Source organism: Temnothorax longispinosus, chromosome 1 (assembly GCF_030848805.1).
Source record: "Temnothorax longispinosus isolate EJ_2023e chromosome 1, Tlon_JGU_v1, whole genome shotgun sequence".
NCBI lineage: Eukaryota > Metazoa > Arthropoda > Insecta > Hymenoptera > Formicidae > Temnothorax > Temnothorax longispinosus.
This window is the reverse complement of record NC_092358.1, coordinates 24,325,563-24,344,516: the sequence shown is the minus strand read 5'-3', so window position 1 is coordinate 24,344,516 and position 18,954 is coordinate 24,325,563.

Genomic DNA, 18,954 nt, shown 5'->3' with positions numbered 1-18,954 from the left:
AGTGCAAAATTTTGTTTACAAAAGGAATCACGTGCAATAACAGCGGAGCTGCTCGCTGTACTGCTCGCAATCACACAAATGTATGCGGTTATGTGTATATGTACGTATGCATCACTTATTATCGCAACAAACAAAATAAGCCGAATCGTCAAGCTGTAACTGTTTCAAGTAAATTATTTTGTATTTTTTAATTTCGCGGATTAACCCATCTGCATGAAATATCGCTCGCACCGTTTTGAAGTATGATATATTTTTTTTCTCTCGAATAACATCTACAAACATCTGTAGGACATTTATTATCGTGCTCTCGCGACTCTTTCCCGGACGAATGTTTGCACGACGAGCACGTATGAGACTATTGGGCCCTCTTTTTTTTATCAATCGTACAAATATACACGCGCAGGTGCCAGGAGGACACGTGTGTTTGCCTTGACACACTACTGGCCTGATTTGCAGCACAGTCATGCACGGCCCAGCCTCCACCAGCTGGGCATAGTCGGCCGATGATAAAAATTGAGACTAGGTCATGGTGGTCTAATTATCGTGTGGCATTACACGTGCGGCGAATAAACGAAAAGAGTGCTTACAAAATATTTATTACGCGTATTATGTTACGTTATTTAGCCATTCAACTCGATATTTTCAGTTTTAACCCGAAATAATCTTCGATCGATTCATATGTATGCTTTTGTCCTGTATTTATAGAGATTTATTCGCGACGAGAGAGAATCTGATCGAGCATACTGTTGTATAATTATGCAAATGAAAACGGTGTATATTTACATATGGGGTAATCAATATTGATACGATGAATGATTATAAACTCTGCAGACGTTCGAATTAGCAGATCTCTCGTCAGGATCGAAATATCGGTCAAGTTTGTAAATATAATTTGCGATCAATACAATGAAATTTCAAAATATATTACGGAGTAATATATCTATCTTGAAATGATAGATTGGACTGAGAATGTCGGAACACTCGGCTCGGGCTCCCTGGCGAGTAATTGCAGCGTTTCTCTGAAATTATGACGACGTGGCGCGTATAAAAAGATCGGTCCCGAATGGATATTATGCAATGGCGATGCTTCGCAGCGCATTTCTGTGAGATATACATACCTCTTTTTATATCACACTTAATTCCGAAACACCGAAAACACCATATGCTGCCTTGGAACTTAAAGAACTTTTCGATATCCAATAGTTTTTAATTGAAACGCATTCCTGATCGCATAGTGGGAGTGATTTTATAAATGAAAAAGACCATAATTAATGATGCGTAAAACATGTTGAAGGCCTAATTTTATGTTGTTACATTTCGAGGTCTTGCTTCTTGTTTCGTGAAGGTTACATCCGTGTTTCTATTTTTTTTCACGTTATTGATAGCGAGAAAAAATGCATTTATATTGGGCAAAAACAGATTCATACAAGTATTATCTCTCCAAAACGCCAGCGAGGCGTTTGCAACTCAGACTGACAATGAGATCCACTCAGAATATATTATTTCTTTTTCTCTCGTCTAAAAAGTGAATAAAATAAAATGATCGTATCCGATTGACACAAAGATTAAAGTTGAAATGACAAAATGTTACCTTTATAGCCACTATTTCTGCAAAAAGAAAGAAATCTAAAGACACCAACAGCGACGACAATGATGGTGATAACGATGACAGCGATAATGACAATGGTGATGGCGACGACGGCGGTGAGAACGAAGACGACGACGACGAAGACAACGATGGAGACGGAGGCGATGATTGTTCAACAATGCTGACAATAAAGTGACGGGTGTAGTAATTCCAGTGAGAGCTGATTTTGCGAAAGCCTCTTGCGCGCAAAACTATTGGACCGCCCTCCCAATCTTTGTCGCAATATCTCCCTACTGCGAAATCCCATCCGTCTTCCCTCCTACGTCATTTGCATTCCGCCGCAAAATTAAATCTTTCCAAATTCGCATTTAAACCACCACGTGAAATCCGTACGGCGTTCAACCAAAAGGTCGAGAAATTTCGCATTCAATTACAGATAGTGGAAGAAGAATTTTATCCAAAGGAACTACTTATCACTTATTCTCAAGCATTTGCACGAAATAACATAAATTTCTACAATACATAAAATAATTTTACATATTTCTATTTCTAAAATAAAATCTTTTATAAAAGAAAATGTAATACAAAATTTTGCAATAAAAGAGATTTTCCAAGATGTGTAATTTTTATGTACTAATAAACATTTTAACGTTTAATTACTATTGTATAATAGTATTATTTCTTTATTCGGCGCTCAGTATTATCATTTAGAACATTAAGGAATCCTCGTTATCATTTATAGTTCTAAGGAATATTGACAGGTCGCTTGGAACAATCCGCTTGTTTCCTCGTACAGGACTTCCCATTGGTTAAAAGGGAAATCTCCGTGCAACAAGCGGCGTGTGTTAAATGGATTTAGCCGAGTACCCAACCGCGCAACGTGACATTGATAATTTGCTACAAAGACCGAGAGTGGACGAGGAAATGTAAGAGACAATAGGGTCGGTTGGCACTGTATCCTTCCTGTTTCCGCAACGCTTTACACTCTCTAGTTATACGATCGAATCCTTTGATTCGTTATGATTCGAATAATTAATATTTATTACTGATATGACAATAAATAGTCATTATTATTAGCCGAGTCTAAATTATTGCAAAATTTAATTTAATTATATAACATTCGCGATGATTTTTTTTATCATACAAAATTAATTTTATCGTTATTACATATATGATATCTACGTATTGTTTTAAGTTTGGATGTTTATGTCGTCGAATTTCAAAGGATTTGTTTCTATAGAAAATAAATGTAAGGTACACGCACATAAATCTCTCTCAACATCTAGAATTGATCCATCTCCCGTCGGATGCTACCAGACGTAGATATTGGTGTTTAAACGAAGTTGTTTGGCTCTATCAGAGGTGGATCCTTCCTTTCTTCTTGGTACCGGCAAATATTTTGTCATTGGTAGTACGCTGCCAACTTAGCACAGACCGATATCATTTATCCGTCGGTTCGGAATATTCCGTCTTCTTTTTACAGAAATTAAGTTTGAGTATGTTTTTCGACTCTCCTTAGATTCTTTCAGTTTCTATTGATACATCGCTGATGATTCGTCTAGATTCGTATCATTTGGAAAATTCAATAAGAATCAGGAATCTGATTTCATGAGCAAAATCTATTTTTACTCACGAGTATAACTTTAAGTGACGTAAATATGTAATCTCGATCCGTTATAGTGCAGAAGCTTGAATAGAGTCTTTTTCTAAAATTCCAATAATCGTAAATAGAAATTTCTGTTACAGAATTTTATGTTGGTAACCGGGTCTCGTTTACGCAAAGCATGGCGAAACTGTCGCAGAGCTTGTACCACGAAAAATGTCGATAAAGCCTGTCGCACGGCGCTTACGCAATCCATGGTAAAATCCTTGTAAACCTGGCGCGGCCAAAATGTCCGTAAATCTTGCGCAACCGCGGCCGCGTACGATCAGCTCCGACACGCCGTCGACCATTTGCTATTCACTTGGTGAAATAAGTGTACATGCGTTATTGTTTTCGGCCCGCATGCGGGACTCGAGCTGGCGTGTATACGTTACTTCGAACGCCTATAATTCAATGCCGTTTGATTGAACAACATACGAATTTTGAAAACGTATTTCGAAGGGCAATAGCAATGCAAAGTTGTTTTGCGAAACAGTAATCAACCATGAAAAAACGATGAGCACGAATAAAATAATGAATATGTATAAAGCAATAAACACACAAAAATATTTTGATACGATATAAAACTTTCTATTGAACACATTTACAAATTCCTTTATGTTTCAAAATACGAGAAATATTATTTGCACAACTTCTAAAATTTCTAATCGCAAAAACGCTAGATGACCCGATGAGTTGATCGGCACGCCAGATGGAATCATCCATAGAGAATTACGAATCAACCGTAAGGTAAAGTAGCATCATCGCCGCGTTTGACGTATGGTTATGCTGTCCCTATTTGCGAAGCGTCACCATAAGCTGGAACATTGTCGGAATCGCGAAGAACAGTTGGGATTTGATGACCGGCCAACCGGCGCTGCCGCAATCTATGTGTGCTCTCGCTAATTGCGTAACGGTTGGCACAATCGGTGCTCCGGTACACGGACGGTACACATCGAGCACGTGCTCACCTGCGATGGCAGCTAACACTCGAGAAACTGTTGAAATTTTCCGCGCGTGCAACTATAGTCGACGACGCTCACGGGCTGTCGTTTAGGCTTTATTCCGAGAGGCGTGCTTTCATAGCAACAAACTAACTTTCCCGAGATGATTAATATATAGCGCCGTCGTTTGTTCGCAACACTCGTCACAATCTAATTTGTAATTAACTTCATAGTAAAGTGTGTTCGAGGTTGTTTGCTCGAGAGAGAAAGAGAAAGAGAGAATAATCGAGAATGTTCGCCGAAAATACATCCGGGGGGCGACACACCTCCTACACTCCTGAGCTTCCGAATGCGCTTTGGCAGCAGCCTCCGAAAGCTCTTGCGGCAATCCTTCTTAACCCGATCGCAAACACGAGGCATCCCGGCGCGGTTGGCGAAGCCAATAGCGATTCGGCACGGCGCCCTTGCCTTTTCGGTGGCATCCGAAAATATCCGCGGAAGCTCGCGCTAATACTGATCCAGGAATGGATGATCGCCATCGATAAGCAAGCTTTTTGACGGGACGGGAGTATTGAAATTTTTTTTAAGAACGTCAAGGAACACTAGAAATCGATTAATGTCTCTCTGTTCGCTATTCCGAAGTCGTGAAAATCACCGAAGATTGCGTAATACACGAGCTAGACGAACTGCATCGCGTTCGTAATTCAATTCACTGCACGTGTATAAATAAATTAAACGAAAGCTGGTATTGAGTGGAGTAATCGGAATTGTCGGGCAAATGGAACGATAATGATTTTCCAATGGAAGAACAATACTTAACAGTGTCTATTAATTTTAGTATCGGAAATTTATCGTCCGCGCGTTCTCGGATTCCACACGAATCGGTTCTTGTAACATCTATATTTGGAAATAAAGATTCTTAAATTAGTACAACACGTTATTTGACATTTTTCCCACGAATAACTCGATTTCTATCGTTCCCATTCGTCTTATACCTCGCGTGGTCGCGGTGTCGACACGTGAAAACGGTTTGACAGGCCGTACCGCAGGTGTCGCGAGTCTTTATGCGGAATTACCGTGCACGGTATACCAGCGCGGCGCCAAGTGCATACACGCCATTAAACCACGTGCAATTACCGTGCATGTACACGCTCGCGCGCGCACGCGGGCTCTCTTCTCCGCGCAATCCCGATCTACGGCGTTATAGTAATTATTACGGAGTGTCTGCATTCCCGTGGCGTAGCGCACGCACGTTCGGGCATGCAAAATTGCCGGTCTGCAGCCGCAACGTGGTCATCCGCGCCGACGTACATTTTCATTACCGTCTAATTGAATTAATTTTCTGAGCGCGCGCGGAGAGCACCCGCTCGCGCGCCGTCTTCCCTTGGCGCGCCACCAATGTTCGGAAATACGATGACCCATGTCGTAAACACAAATATTTGACACGGGAATGGAATCAACGCCATGCATTTTGGGTCTATATACTCGGCGCCAACCATTATCCGGCGAGTAAAGTTCAAGAAAAATTGATTACTTTTATTCTCGAGAATAAACTGCTAATTTCTTACGTTATATTTTCATCATTACTATTGCATTTATATATGTTACAATTATGCTACAATTTTTTATTTATACATTAAGGAAAATCGATATATTTTTTACAATACTTATTAGGAATATAAATCCTAAGAGAATTTTTAATTAAGCCTCTGATTCTCTCATTGTCATCTGAATCAATTGAACGAGATAATTAAAGAAAATTGAAATATTTTTAATAATAATCAGAAATAATCCTTAAGAGGATTTTTAATTAAACCTACTCTGATTCATTGTCACCTGATTCATTATCATCTGATTCATTGTCACTTGATCAGCGAGACAATGTCTCATTAAATAATACGTTAATTACTGCTCGTATTAAAACACTTTTCGTTACGATAGTTTTCGTTCCCCCACAATCGCGTTACCACGAAAACACGGCTATCAAATCAAATCATGTTATCGATTGCACTACGGCGGCAAGGGCCGGAATTGTGCGGTTTTACTGTCACCGTCATAAAATACCACCGCAGAACATCGACCGTGAAACTGTGCCAACCGGCGGGGATTAGGTTAATCAACGAACTATTAAGGTACCTCGGACGCTCGCCAAGGGTTTTAATGAACCACTGATACAAATAAAGTTAACAACTTTCATAACATTTTCAGATATCCCAATTGAAAGTACATAAGTAATCCGGTAATACGGTATACGATGACGTCAACAATAATCTGTTTACGCCAACTTGGCCGAAGAAACCTGCTCTTCTATTATTCTGGTCTAAATAAAATTATAAGTGCGCGAACAATGGCTATGCGACGACTCTTATTTCCGGTCGAAAGTCGAAGTTACGCTAGCACCAACCCGCAGAACATTATTGGAAATCTTTTCAGGAGATAGCACATGCACGTTATTGAAATGTAAGAGTAAATGCTGCACGATGTATTCTTGGATCAATCGGATGTTGAATATTAAAAGAAACTGAGCCAAATCCTGTTCCCTATCAATATACTGTAGAGATCTATTCGCGAATTGATTTATTTCTTATTTTCATAATACAATAAATAGCCAATCACTTTCTATCAATAACAGATATGAATATAGACAGCTTTTCACGTTAACTGTCTCGAATAATTTGATTCCTTTATGATTGCAAGAGAAGTAAAATATTCTGACCTAATTTAAACCTTCGCGTATTAAAGAAAAAAAATCGTCACTACCGTTTCCTAAAAAAAAAAAAAAAAAAACTTAGCATTTCGATCGAGAAATCCATCAGCAAATAAACATATCTATTAGATAAAATATATATTTGTATCAAGTATTCAAACTTGCACGATTCGCTTATTAACGCCGAGTGAAAAATTAACTGATAAACAAGCGATAAACATTCGTGCATCTCGCGTCAATCGATAGAGCTAATGGGGTGAGGTCTCGGCATCCGCGAGTAGACGCGATGTAGTTGATTAGTTTAAGCGAATGTAGAATCGTGCATCGCGTGCGCAGCGCGCCTAGGGAAAGAAAGAAAGACGGGTATGCGTAATGTTTTTTATGCGCGTGCCGTGTGCCGTGTTGTGCGCGTGAACGTATCTACGCGCGAGCGATCATACATAATTCATGCTGCTATCGTTACGCTATACAGTAAATAAGCGATCGGCAGCACGCACGTGTACTTATGTTACAAGTCTGCTGTAGTTACTTGTTTTTTTTTATTTTGTGACTTTTAAGAAGGACACAATCGTGGGAACTTCTCAATCTGACCCTTCCCCACTCTCTTCTTTCTCCTTGTCTGAAAAATTTATATTTATCATGTTTAATTGTATCTTCAATTTTATAATTGTGGACACATTTGTGGATTTTTTTGTAACTTCAAATCATATCTATAATTTTTTTAATAAGTGTCTGAAATTTATCAGAAATGATCCTTGTTTATAAAAATATTAACTAAACTAGCAATAAATGATATTGATGCCGAAGATATTAGAAAGTGACAAGTCAACCATGAAATGATATCAATAACTTCAAATAATTTTACGATGGAATGTTGCATTTTGCAGCTTCGTGGAATAATTAATAAAATATAACAAGCTTTTTGTATATACTTAATAAATATAGCGACTTTATAGAATGTGAGGTTTAAACGAGTTCGATAAAATACGACCACTCTGCAATTGCACGTAACATTGCCGAGAGAGATAGTGTTACTATCTGAAATTCTGCCAAAACGCGGAACACTTAAATACCTCTCGCGCGGAGGATCTTTCTTTAATATTTCATAGAATACTTGCAAAGTTATATCCCTGCAACCGTTATGTATCCTTGCCTTGCAGAAAATCTTCGTTAAAGAACGTAATTTGATATGTATGGAGTGATTAGATTATTTCGGCAACTACGTTAATCGGAATTCAAATTTCGGAATATTTAATTGATTTTGGAATCCGATCCTAAAATAAATGCAACGTTGTGGAAATTGTATAAATGCACGAAACTCCAAAAATGTAACATCTAGAGAGATGGAGGAATATTACATAGAAGGATATAATTTGAAATTAAATAAAAACGAATTGTGCGTTGTGAGACTAAATAAAACAGAATCACATGTCTATTTATTGCAGTTTTTGACTGCAGTTAACACGTGGAGTTTATCAATCAAATAAATCGTGCAATACAAGCTTTTCGAAATTTTCCTATCACTTCATAGTCGAGAGGTATGTTTGCACTGTCCTACCACACAAATGTACTCACTCTGATCATGTAATGTGCAATTGCCGTTTGCTTATGAGAAAGATATAAACAAAATTATACAATGTATTTTATACAATATATGTGTATATGTAAATTTATGATAAACGTCGGCAATTTTTCCCTGGGGAGAAACGCACATTTGTATTTGGAGGGTAGGACGCATAGCGAAAAACACCCCTTGACATTTACGCGGTCGAGTCCCAGCCTCTCTCTCTCTCTCTCTCTCTCTCTCTCTCTCTCTCTCTCTCTCTCTCTCTCTCTCTCTCCCTCTCCCTCTCGGCATTGTCGCCCGGATCTCGGCCCAGAATCCCAGAACGGAGCGCGTCGACGTCCTGGGACATTTCCCGGATTTTTCAATCGATATTGCGACGAGTCCTGTGACGTCACGGGAGTGTACCCGTGACGCCTACGAGCGCGAGTTGGCGCAAGCGCGCTACGCTACTGGGTTAATAGGTTGGTTATCGATCAGCAAGACGTCCGACAACATGTAGACCCGACTGCTCTACCCTCTCGCAATTCAATCTGACCCACCCTCGGTGGGTGCTTCCCCGCCAACTTCCATCGCCCCCCTTCGTTCTCCTTCGACCTCCCTACCTCAACAAACCACCCTTCCCTTCCATTCGTCTTCATCCCCCACTTGCATCTTCGTCTCCTCTCCTCTTGCTTCCCGGCCGCGATCGTCCTCGCTACTCGATCACTGACACTTTCAGAATTTCCATGCACCCTTTTCCGCGCCCCGGGCGGAAAAGCGTGTATCGATTTATAAAGCCGTCTTTTTTCGCAAATTATTTTTTTACATCGGAAAATGATATCTTGTTAGTTTTTTCTGTCAGTGAGCACAGATCAATTATATAAATGAGAGAGAAAAAATAAATATATAATGCATTTTTAATAACGCGAGAAAAAATCTGGGAAACTTAAGATCAACCTATTAACAAATTTAGAAAAGCAATTCTACAAATGTGTATTAGTTTTAAAAAACTCAGTAGTAGATATATCTCAGTTATTATATTATTACGATTAATATATGTTTTGAATGCAATCATATTATATTCGATAAGAATATGATTTGGATGACTCTTCTATAATTTTATAATCTGAGAAAGCAACCATCATATATTGACTAGAACTTCCGTCTTAATCCTCTCTTTGCCGCAAAGATAATCCCAAAGAATCCAATAAAAATAATTCCCTTGATTGAAGTTTTTCACCCACATCGACTCTTAACCGAATTGTTTGGTAGCGGTAAAGCGTGTATTTAAGGATCCCCACCTAAACCTGTTGATCCTTTTGTCCCGATACCCTCTCCTATCGGAAGACTCGCATTCTTCACAGCGAATTGTCTTCGTAATCAATTTTAGCTCGTAAGTGTAAAGACCAAGCAAATAGCATTCGTTTAGAACTTTAAATTTAACCGAGATTTTATATTTGCGTGATAAAATACAATCTCTTTAAAGCAGGTTTTGTAATGGATAAGCAAATGCGAACAGTTTCCAGAGTACAAGAGACGGAAAAGTAAGACGCTACTTCGTATGTCGCTTCTATCAGAATGCGGATTTCCGTTTGTTACACCTTTATAATTTCCCCGGGGATGTAAAGCACAATGCAGCTAAGACGCGTATTGATATTTCTCAGAGGCGGCGAGAAATTTCGCGACTGCGCGACTTTCCTGAAAGGAAATCTCGGGATTGCGTAAACGGACACGCGGACGTAAGTCATCAAGGGTCAGCTGCAACCATCAGAAATATCTCAGAAAAGCGGCCTACCGAAATAGTGTTGTCGCGCGATACATATTATACTTACAGCCGGCACGGCGTTTTATTCTGGTACGCAAACGCGTCCGAATTGGAGAACGAACGATGACAGAGTAAGCCCAATAATTACGTTTCTCGGAAGGCCGCAAAAATAACGCCGGGATATAACGCGACTTGAATTTTTATTTCAGACGGTGACATTATCTTCGATAAATATACCCGCATCAAAGTCTCGTAATGTCAAAGGGTTACATTGTTAACAACGACTTGCTAATAACTGCACAGTAGCAAACTGACAAATTCACACACGAATATAATTATATATATCTAAGGTATAATTTACTAAATTGTATTTATTTGTTGCATTGTGCGTTAAAGGATAATTAACGACAGAACTCTTTACGATAATTCGCATCATTTTGGCTTGTTCGAGATTCTCTCGTGGAGAAATCGACGATCGCGTTTTACCCCGCGGTCGTCATAAAAAACACGCTATAATTTTTATTAAATGAAGTGCGACGTCGAAAGTTGCGCGAACGTCAGCAAAGATATCATCGTGTTCTGGGTGATATTTTTCGTAAACGGAATACCGGCATGCAGAGGGAGAGAAAGAGCGTACGGGGGAACGGGGAACAGGGCGGAGTCCCGGTCGATATCAACCACGCGGTGGTCTCTGCTCTCCGCTCCCATGGGAACGGACACGAAAATTATATCGTCGTCGTCTACCATTTATGAAAATAGCATCGTAAAACACGACCTCGTGCGCCTCGCATTGAACGTGATTGTGAACTTGTCACGGTGCTTCCGGCACCGGAATGTTTATCTTTGCCCTGTGCACCGTGCGGCTGCACTTGCGCGGCATCCCAATGCGATCCTCAACGAACTACAAAAGGCGCTTTAATATTACAAGCAAGATAAAACCGCGCGACGAATTCGGGATACAGTCCGATATGGAAATGCTTTGCGGAAGTTACGAGTCGTCGCGACCTTACGATGCTGATGAAAAGTCTTATACGATATTATGAACGTTATAAATGCAATATGTGCAATGAAATGTAACGTTGTCATATAAAGATAACAAAGAAGTCAGAGAAACTGAATATCGAAGAAATAGTTTTTAGAATAAGTAATGAATTTTATACACCGAAGATTGTACAGAATATTCCTATTTCTGGATTTAAGTAAACAACGACAATTTCATTATACTCCTTCTTGCGGTTAAATATTTATTGTCCGTAAGAATATACAAGAATGGAAATTACACTGAGGGCTCGAGTCACGTTACGACAATTTGAATTAGCGGTACTCTCTCAACTAGCGGCACGAAATTATTTTTCCTCCGCTCGTTCCGCTCGCCGCGGCGAGAATCGCCGTTACATTAGCCGCATTATAAAAACGTACAAAAGAGAATGTGACAGACGGTCGAAGGAGTTCGTCAAGTACTTTGCATTCCGACCCTCGTAAACCAGGAAGCTGCGCATAAAAGGGGCATAAATGAATACTTAACGCCGATCGTAGCATACAGAGCTATTCTTTATTCTTTATTTAGGTCGAAATTTAATGTAGATTTAAAGCAACGAGTTCAGAAAGTTCTCGCCCGATCTCTTTGACGGAAGCTTCCTCTGTCGAGTCAGAAACGTTCAACTTGACATTTGAAATAACGCGTATTCCACGATCCTTTGTTTTATTAGTTTAGCGTCGCGACGCTATTATACCGATGATAAGGGCAAAAATTTCTATCTGAAAAAACCCGACGTTCTAGATAACCTTGGCGTCATTGTAATAATATCGCTACTACACGCAATAAATATAGCGTGTAGACGCCTAAGGAATATCGTGAATGTCACATTTACTTTTATAGTCAACTCGGTAAAAGTATCTGATATTAAAACAGAATGGCACGCTATTAAAAGGTCTGATTTATTAATAAAAAGAAATCATCAAAATTAAAAGTAAATTGACTTTTTTTGTTATAACAATTAATATCTTTAGCGATCTTTGTAATCCACGTAATATCACGTAATTATATCATATTTTTTATGGTCGCATACGGCGACATTTTTATGCTCAACGATGTCCGTCTGGTTTTCAAAAAATACGCGATCTTGTCTCTAATATAAAGCCGTAAAACCGGAGAACCGCGCGATAAGTTCGGAAGATCAGAAAAACAAGGATGTGTCATGTATGATTTATCATTCGTTATACACCGATTTTATCCTCAAGCGATCTTTTCCTGTCTTCTCCTCCTCCACCTACATGTACCGTCTTCTTCTCTCAAACACTTTTTTTCTGCAGCGGTTTCTTCCACAACTTTTATTACCCACTTTCGAAGTCACCTCACGACCTTTCAGACCCTCTGTCATCTCCCGTCGCATAGGTGGATCGAAGCCGGGAAGAACATTTCTGCCGGCGCGAGGAGGAGAGAGAGAAAGTCGCCGAGGGCATTTGAAAGTTCCGGGTGTATTTCTACTTCGTACAGGCGTATACCTAGTGCTCGCGGAGGATAAAATGCCGGATGACGAATGTCGCGCTGCGCGCGCGGGAAACCCCCACCGAAGTTTCGCGATTACAATTAAGCCGTCTGTGCCATAAGTATATGGAAAAAAGCGTATGCGTCCGCTATCTTCGCGCGCGTTTATCAACCTGGAGCTACGCCCCCTTCGCGCTTCGTATACGAAAATTTTATTCTGGCGCCGCTTAAAGCTTTGAAATATGTGCACGGTGCGGATGAACGTTTCACAGTACTAAATAGCGGAGAATATTTCGGGAGAATATTCAGGTATCGCGTTAGTCATTATAATTCAACGCGGGAGTATCAAAGTATGCGCATTAGCATGCGGAACATAATAGCCCTCGCATATTTTTGAGCATGCGGTTATTGCAAGCCATTCTAAAACTTCGGCCTCAGTTTCGTTAAAAGTCATTCTTCCCTAAAAGGATCTTGCGATAAAGGATTGAGTAATTGGATGAATGTTTATCACGTTGCAAATTATTTACGTTTTTCAATATATATAATCCTTATATCACATAAAGTGTAAATAATATTAGTATACCTAATATCATTGTAATGTATATAATGTACATAATATTAAAACATATTTTGAAAAAGAATATCTTTTATAACACGAATATCTAAAAGTTGATCAGTCGGCCGCAATATGCCAGGAACGGTTTCGGTAAATCCGGACGTCAAACATCGACTACGAAAAGGTAAACCGCGACGCAGCTTCGGACGACACGCGAGATTGCATGAAAAAAAAGTGTTTTCGGAAGTCGTCGACGAACTCCTATTTCCGCGGCGTGTATCGCGCGCGAACGTGGTCGTAGCATGCGAGCGAGTATCCCATGGGATGTGAAAAGAATGCGATATAAAAGAAGAGAGAAAAAAAGAGAGAGAGAGAGAGAGGCGACGACCCTCCCCTATTTTCATGAACAGGTCCCTAGGGTAGTTTTCGCGCACGTGGATCGTCATATACGGTATAGCCTCATCCCATGGCTTAGGGACACGTGCGAAAGACTTCCACGATGCAAACGATCGTATCGAATTGAATTCACGAACTACGTCCTTCTTTCCTGCAAATCCGACTCCGGCATGGGAAGATGGAAATAGTAAGATCTCCTTGGAACCATCCCTCGTTCTTTCTCTCTCTTGCTCTCTCTTTCTCTCCTTCTCAATCGTCGGTGTGCTCCCCAAAATGGAGCAAGGACGAGGGACTTCTCGATCCCGGCGATCTGTCACACTCGCGAAACATCTATTTGAAATTCCCCGAAGGGCTTATCTCGCCCCGGCCACAAATCGTTTCCCTCTTCCCCGCAAACATAATAGTTAATGGAATGAGACTCTACATCTTCAGGGAAGAGCGAATGTCGATCATGGAAGTTAAAGTAATATGGCTTGAGAATTAGAAAAAACAATTTAATTATTATATTGCAAAATTATTTTCTTTTTAGATTCGTATAAATAAGTGAATTACGTCTCACTAATATACCTTCAATTAATCTACATTTTCGATGGAAAATGATGGAAATACAATCCAAAATCTGATTTTTATCGATATTTTAAGCAATAGAAAGATAATACACAAGATTATTTGTTTAATCTAATGTTAAACTATGTCATTTTCGCAATATGTTCTCAACTGACGTTACTTTACAACTCTAAAATGTATTTGTTTTCTTCATATACGAAACGGGGCACGGTCTAAAAATAGTGTATCACTTATCTTAGGCACACATAAAGATATGAAGGTACCAACGATAACCTGCATATGATTCTCTTTTAAGAAACATGTGCTTGCATGGTATTAATCTTGCATAATGGCGCTTACTTGGAATAAAAATTCTTAAATAAAAACTTTATTTACCGCGTGAGATATATATACACATATCGTTCAGAAAATAGAATTTATTTAAAATTCAATAAAAATGTACTTAAATAAATACCTATATATTTCATATTTTATAATCCTTAGACTGACAAGTACTATCTCAAAATTAATATTTAAAATAAATATTAAAAGATTTCTTCAAACGTTACTCTTTCTATACGACACGTCATGCACACTACGTCATCGTCACGCCACGTCTGATTAGAGCTAATAAATGCAATGATATTTCATATGAAAGAAAATATTTGCACATCAGGGAAGCGAACCAATTTAGTCTTACGTATGCATACGTAAATGTACATCTGATAAGTGATAAGAATAAAACACTTAAATGTATTAGGCTAGTTTTAACTGTCTGTTATTTAATTTGCGATAACAAAGTGTAATAGTCATCCACTGATGAAAATGTGTTTTAGCAAGAACGTTCTATCAATTTTCAGATTCTGTATCATCTCTTTAATCTCTTTCCATTTGATAATATAAGTTTTAAAATGTTTTATATATTATATTCTTTTAACCAACAAAGTAATGTATATTTTTACATCTGCATTTTGTTTTTCAAAAAAGATAACAAAAACAAACTTTTGAATAAAACTTGTTCAGAAATTTTTAACTCCGCGTTGCGGCAAGTTCGAGTAAATGTTCTATGTCGTAAATTCATCTTAAACCAATTCTTCATCGCGCCGAAGGAAAGGGTCCTTGAGGAAGAGAATAGGTCTTGATGTATTGATAAACGAAACGGGCACTGGAGGAGTTCTATTGAATCGCGGTAAACGTTTTCGCGACTCCCGACATTTACAAGGTCGGCGCTGAATGAAAATCTATGTAACGCGGAAAAAGGGCTTTTCGCCGTAAGTAAAGCGTGACGCCTGAAAAGAACAATGAGCACTCGAGCTTCAACGAAGTGCATAGCGTTTAGCGCAGTTGCTCGCTGAAGTGCTATTATTATTCCCTTTGACACGTGAACTCCTTTCCTTCTCTCGTTATTCTCCGTTAGAAGACTCAGCGAAAACGCGTTACAGTTATTTTCGCATTCCGTCACATCAACGGAAGTGCAATGGCAACTGCAATTTGTATATCGAAACTTTGTTCGCTAATAATCAGAAATTTTAATGGATTACTTTTACAGAGAGAGAATAGTTATATCGTTATTATTATCGAACGTGTTTTATAATCGATAATATCTAAACACACACTAGAGTGTGATATATAATTTTCACACTCGTTTTCACACGATAACGATACGTCACGAGCGTGTTTGAGAACCTAAGGCTTGATACGACGAGACTGATAAAAAAAAAAGCAAATTCTTTAAGAAAGTCTAAGAAATTGATAAGAATCTATCTTCCCGGTTGTTTCACGCGCATCAAATGGGGGTATCCTTATCTCGATGTTATCAGAAATGGTTAGGGAACTTTACCCCCAAGGTATAACGAGATATTCCTCGAAACTTATCTCGCAGTCAGTTTAGCTTTGTCGTTTCTTCGAGTTTCTATGTTGTTCTAAAAAAGAAAACGAATACACAATTTGAAAGTACAAAGCGAACACCTTGACCTCAACGATGCGATCATCACGTGCCGTACCAGAAATCTGAATTTAGCATTGATTACGCGCGGAGGCATTCATAAGACAACCTTCACTTTAAAAGATTGCGACATGTATGTACATACGAAGAAAAATTTAGATGGAATTAGAACGTAGCGGCTTTGGATGCGCTTCTTCAACGTGAAGAGACTATCGACGCTGATCCCGAGGCATCAATTTATTCACGATACGTTTGGAAGATATGTATCAAAGAAACCGAAGAAAAGAGAATTATCATGCTAACGCGATCAATGATTTTCTTTCTGCCTCGGCGGCCGGGCGACGTGACGTTAAGGTTAAAATTAGCAATGTAAATGCTTAGCACAAAGTGAACGCGGATAACAAGATGGGCATCGGTTCAATGGTGAAACTGATGCATAATCGAGAACGTTCCCGCTACAAGTATCCTTTAGTCCCTTTCAACTGGAGTGACGCATCTCCCGAAAATCTCTGTCGTTAGATGCTATACGAACTGCATATTAAATCGAAATTAAAATTAGCTGTCAAAGCGGAAATTTTTCTACGTAGAATCCTGGCAAACCTCACACTCCCATCTATACAAAATCTTGAAGCTTTTAGGATTAATAGAGCGGATAGAGATGTGATTACGTACGCTATGCCGAAAGTTTGCAGTGACATAACTATGCAGCAATATGCAGGAAAAGAAAAAAAAAGGCAGTAAGAAACGACGTAAAATCGCAGAGGCTCGAACTGACACAAAGTTCGATATTGGCTAGCGTATCGTCGCAGACGGCACGCGTCGGCCATCTGTCTCACGAGTTGTCAGCAGCTCGGCAACTATCGAGAGACACGAAAAAGGGGATGGCTCGCTCGACTCTTCGATATCGGATCGATAGCTCGGCCGATCATATAAATTCAACTGCGGGCCGAGAGATAGAGAGAGGGTAGTTACCGCTCGTCAGACTTTACCGCCGACATCATCATGGCGACAGGATACGGTAGATTGGGATGTGCCCCGATCGTGTTCGGAATCTCCTCCGCGCTCATTCGCGCGATGAAATTCATGAGCAAGTGCGATCAGATATGACGGCAATAGAGTTCGTTCCCGTCACGGTATCGCCATGCCCACCCACCCGTCTTTTCATATTTCGCAACCTTGTCTCGCGTGCATCTTTGCAGTCCATGATTCGCGCGATATCCTCATACATATATATCCCCCTGCTAAAAATTCTTCGTCCAAACGGTTGTAACCGCTATCATTCTTTTGGTCGCGCATTTATTGAAAATGTGATTTAGGTGACATTATAATCGTGATAATAGAAATCGGGGGCATTGATTCTGCAGTACGCGCATCGCAAAAAGATCGAGATGAATGTTTTTACACGAGTTATGGCAGAGACCAACGTTCGCGGTCTCGCATTATCACATAGTCCCTTATTATAACTCTCACCCGAGGATAGGTAGAACGCGTTAAGTGGCAAAAAATCCGACGAGCACGCGAGGAAACTTGATCGATGGACGGTTCGTTACGTTCCGTTATGGCGATCTAATGCGACCATGTAGACCGGGAACACAGTAACAACGGTATGAAAATTCGCTTGAATCCGTATGTCATGCGGAAAATTGCGACTTTTCTCATACCTCTTCCTCTTTTCTTCGAATTATTTATGATCATAAAAGCCGAAATTTCTTTCGCCACCAACCGGAATATATTCGAGTGTTCCACTTAATTTATAGTTTTATTCATGCAAAACCTTCCTGGTTCAGAGGAATAAATTTCGCACAAACAAAACTGTACAATAAATAAAACGCATGAATATATACCGACTAATGGCAATAACAAAATTTCAACTTTTATTATCATAAATAATTCGAAAAAATATTAGATTGTTTTACAATACTCCCTCCCGTAGTAAAATACTTCCGTAGCGCAGTCTAAAGACTAAAATTAAAAAATCCTAATACGAAGATAGTAATCGAGATTAGATTTCAAATCATACACAAACAAAGTTGGTAGTATAAAATTCGCGGACTTAGATCCGTAAGAGCATTTACACGCATATCAATATTGATAAATAATAATTTCATATAACTCAGGTGACTTTATTCTGCTAATTTTGCCATTTTATTTGTTATGTGCAGAAATATATTATAGAATATATATTATAGCAATCAGCTGATGTTGATTATTAATAGCAAATTGTAACCGCGGCGTATACAAATTATTTAATTTTAATTTATATATAGAAAAGATGTATAACATTCATGGAGAAATTTTGTCTAATTCTTCTCATATCTTTTAAAATAAATTCAATACAATTATATAATTATTTTTACCGCCGTAAAATGTATTTCAATGTATTTCAATTTTCAATGTATTTCAACTTTATTTCAACGTGATATAAAATTGACTTGTCAAAAATATGGATAAATAGGCTTAAAAAGATTAGGATAAAACTGGTGCATTATAAAAATAGATATAATCAATAAATAATGCTTTCATTATATTAAACATTTAATTAAAATATGTTGATTATTATTATTAATTATCAATTTTGCTATGCTTATTCTATCTGTGAAATACCTGTTTCTTCAAATTAAAAATTGTCAGTTTATCTTATAAATTTTCACGATTGATGTATCTCGTAATAATTCTGTCGTATAATATTTAAGGATCGTAACCTACATATTTATTTTAAAATAATAAATTTATGCGAGAAATGTTTTGTAATATTCTTGTATTTTTAATTTTACGCGCATATATATATGTGCATATACATATATCTATAATATAGTTTTCATAAATTTATT